Below are 3,690 nucleotides of genomic sequence, written 5' to 3'. Positions count from 1 at the left end.
TTCACCAAGTTTTCCTTTAAAATGTTTAAAATTTCAGGTTGTTCATTTACGTATATGGCCCATTTTAAATGGACATGGTCTGAGATATGGACAAAATTCATTGTTACAGGTAGACAGGCCATAGTTTCTGCTCCACTTGTGGAAAAGACCTCTTTTCTCCACTGAATCGCCCTTGCACCTTTGCTGAAAAATTGGTTGACCCATTTGTGTGGGTTTATTTCTCAGCTGTTTCCTTGATCTATTCCTCCATTTTGTTGGTTGCACTCTTGCTGTGGATGAAGCGTGTTCCCCACCAAATTCCCTAACCCCCTGGCGATGGTACTGGAGGTGTGGCCTTTAGGAGGCAGTTAGATGAGGCCATCAGTCCAATTCCATCTATCCGGTAGGACCGTGGCCTTGTAACGGGGTCGACCTCTCTCCCTGCCCACCTTGTGAGGACGCAGCCAGACACTGGCCTCTGCCAGCCAGGAAGAGAGCTCTCGCCAGGAGCTGAACCGCACACACCTTGGGCTTGGACTTCCCGCCTCTGTGAGAAAATAACGTGCTGTGGTTTGAGCCATGCAGTCTATGGTGTTTTTGTTACGGCGGCCGAGTGACTAGTACAGCATTATCTTGGTCACTGCTGTGTTGTAATACATTCTCACGTCAGGTAATAAAAGCCATACAACTTTGTTGTCTTTCAAAGCTGTTTTGACTATTCTAGGTCCTTTTCCTTTTTATATCAATTTTAGGATCAACATTCCAATTTCCATAAAAACCCTGTTGGGATTGCTTTAGGTGGAGGCTGTCATTGATTTGTGACTTTTATTCTTTTTAAATCTACGTATTCGATGCCATAAAGTTCCTAAAGTTTGAAATATTTTTGCTTACAGTCATTTCAGAATATCTTCTAATTTCCCTTTTGACTTCTTCTTTGAACCATTGTTATTTATAGATGTGTCAAATTAGTCTCCAAATATTTGAGGATTTTTCTGTATATATCTTATTCTTTGCTGGATGTGTCTCTTGTATTGGTATCTAATTTACTTTCTCCTTGGAGAACACGCTTGAATCCTTTTACGTTGGTTGGGACTCATCTTAGATTCCAGAGAATGGGTGACCTTGGTAGGTGCCTTACATGCATTTGAAAAGGCATATTCTGGTGGGTGATGTGTCAACTCAAATAGGTCAAGCTAGATTTACGGTTTTCATGTCGTCCGTGTCCTTACGCACTTCGGCACACTTGTCCGATCGGGGTTGAGAGGCAGGTGCCGAGATCCCAGGTGGATTGTGCGGACCGGCCCGTGTCTCCTGCACCTCTGTGTGTCCTTGCCGCATGGATTGTGAAGCTCTGTGTGGGGGGCACACACCTAGGACCATTCTGTCCTCCTGGGGAGCCGAACCCTAATAACGTCTGCTCGAAATCGACTTCGATGGTAGAACCATCGCTCCGCATTCTTTCGAGTAGAGTGGCACCTGTCGTCTGCACTTTAGCCCCATTGTATCAGGGTGCTCCTTACAGGCATCGTGTAGTGAGGTCTTGCCTGTAAGCCCAGTCCTGTGGTTCTCCTGCTCCTGGGCGCGGGGGTGTTCAGATCATGTATATTTAATGTGAACGTTGATATGGTTGGGTTCAAACCTACCAACTGCTACTGGTTTTCTGTTTTCTGCATGTGTTCTCTGTTCCCTTTTTCCTCCTTCTCTGCCTTCTTTTGGATTGAGTCTTTTAAAATTCAACTTCCCCTCTCTTTTCTTTCTTTAAAAAAAATTTAATATTTATTTGTTTTTGAGAGACACAGAGAGAAAGAGCAGGGGAAGGTCAGAGAGGGAGGGAGACAGAATCCGAAACAGGCTCCAGGCTCTGAGCTGTCAGCACAGAGCCCAACGCGGGGCTCGAACCCACGGGCTGCGAGATCATGACCTGAGCCGAAGTTGGCCGCTCAACTGACTGAGCCCCCCGGGCGCCCCAAAACTTCCCCTCTCTTGTTGGATCATTAGCTACATCTCTTCGTTGTGCTGCTTCAGCGCCTGTCCCAGTCTGCCGTCAAGTGACGGGCGCCCTCCTCACACCGCAGGGGGACTTTGCAGGACACGTGTTTTCCCCCCTGGCTGTTGTGATGTTGTGGTCAAATGTTTGGCCTCTGCATGCTGGGAACCCAAGCATGTGGAATACATTTTGCTTTAGACAGTCGATCGTCTTTTAAAAAGATTTAAATAATGAAAAAAGAAGCGTAATGTGTCATTCTCATCTCTGGTCCTCATTCTCTGTCGATCCAGATTTCAAAACTGTGTCATTGTCCTTCTGCTTTAAGGACTAACTTTGGTATTTCATGTAGATAGGGTCTGCCGGCCATAAATTATTTCAGCTTTTGTAAACTAAAACCACCTCAGGGCAGCTGGGTGGCTCAGGCGCTTGAGCGTCCGAATCTTCATCTTGGCTCAGGTCATGATCCCAGAGTCCTGGGATCCAAGCCCCTAGAGTTGGGCTTGAGAGTCTCTCTTTCCCTCTGCCCCTCCCCCGCTCACCCGTGTGTGTGTGTGTGTGTGTGTGTGTGTGTGTGTGTGTATGCACGCGCGCATGCGCTTCTTCTCTCTTTCTCTCAAAAAACCAAAAGCATTTACTTCTCTGTTTTGAAGGATATTTTTGCTGAGTAAAGAATCCTAGGTTGGTGGTCTTCTGTTTCTTTCCCTATCTTAAAGACCTCGCTCTGCCATTTTTAGCACGTGATCATGACGTGCCTGATGTAGTTTCCATCATGGCTCCTGTGCTTAGAGCTCACTGAGCAAATTGGATCCATGGGTTTATAGTTTGAATCGGATTTGGAAAGTTATTTCTTTAAACATTTTTCTTTGCCCCTTTCCTTTGGGGACCCCAAGGGCCTGCCCATCAGGCAGCTTGAGCTCTCACTGCTCACTGATGCGAAGTTCAATTCTTTCTTTTTTCTGTATTTTGTTTTGAGCTCTTCGTTCGGCTTTATCTTCAAGTTCACTTACTGTGTCTTCTGCCGCGTCGAGTCCATCCTAAACGCCAATCCAGCATTTGCATCTCGAACACTGTCGTTTTCATCTCTAGGATTTAGATTTGTGTCTTTTAAAAGATATTTTAATTTTCTACTGAACATGTTGCATGTTGGCTCCACAAGGTTTCTGAGCAGGTGATATGGCTGTTCCTGGTCCAGTCACCTGAGTCACTAATAGGGCCGGTTCTGTTGATGCTTTCTTGCATCCTGGTGATTTCTGATTGGATGCCAGGCACTGTGAATTTTACTGTTGGGTGCCGGACGATTTTGCATCCCTGAGAATATTCTGGAATTTTACTGGGGCTACAGGTAAGTCACTTGTAAACAGCCTGGTCATTCTTCCAGGTCTTGCTTTTATTTTTATTTTTTTTATTTATTTTTTATTTTTTATTTTTTTACAAATAGTTTATTGTCAAATTAGTTTCCACATAACACTCAGTGCTCATCCCCACAAGTGTCCTCCTCCATGCCCCTCCCCCCCTCCCCCCCACGTCCCTCAGTCCTCAGTTTTTGTCAGCATTCAAGAGTCTCTCGTGGTTTGCCTCTCTCCCTTTCCCCTTCCAGGTCTTGCTTTTAAGCTTTGTCTGGCTGGATCAGAGCAGTGTTTTGTCCAGGGCTGATCCTTCCTCACTGCTGAGGCGTCTTCACCCACGCCACGGCTTGTTCCACGATGGGGTAAAGGCAGCCTCGG

Source organism: Crocuta crocuta, unplaced genomic scaffold (genome assembly GCF_008692635.1).
Source record: "Crocuta crocuta isolate KB4526 unplaced genomic scaffold, BGI_CrCroc_1.0 scaffold89, whole genome shotgun sequence".
Taxonomy (NCBI): Eukaryota; Metazoa; Chordata; class Mammalia; order Carnivora; family Hyaenidae; genus Crocuta; species Crocuta crocuta.
Note: the sequence above shows the minus strand (reverse complement) of the source record.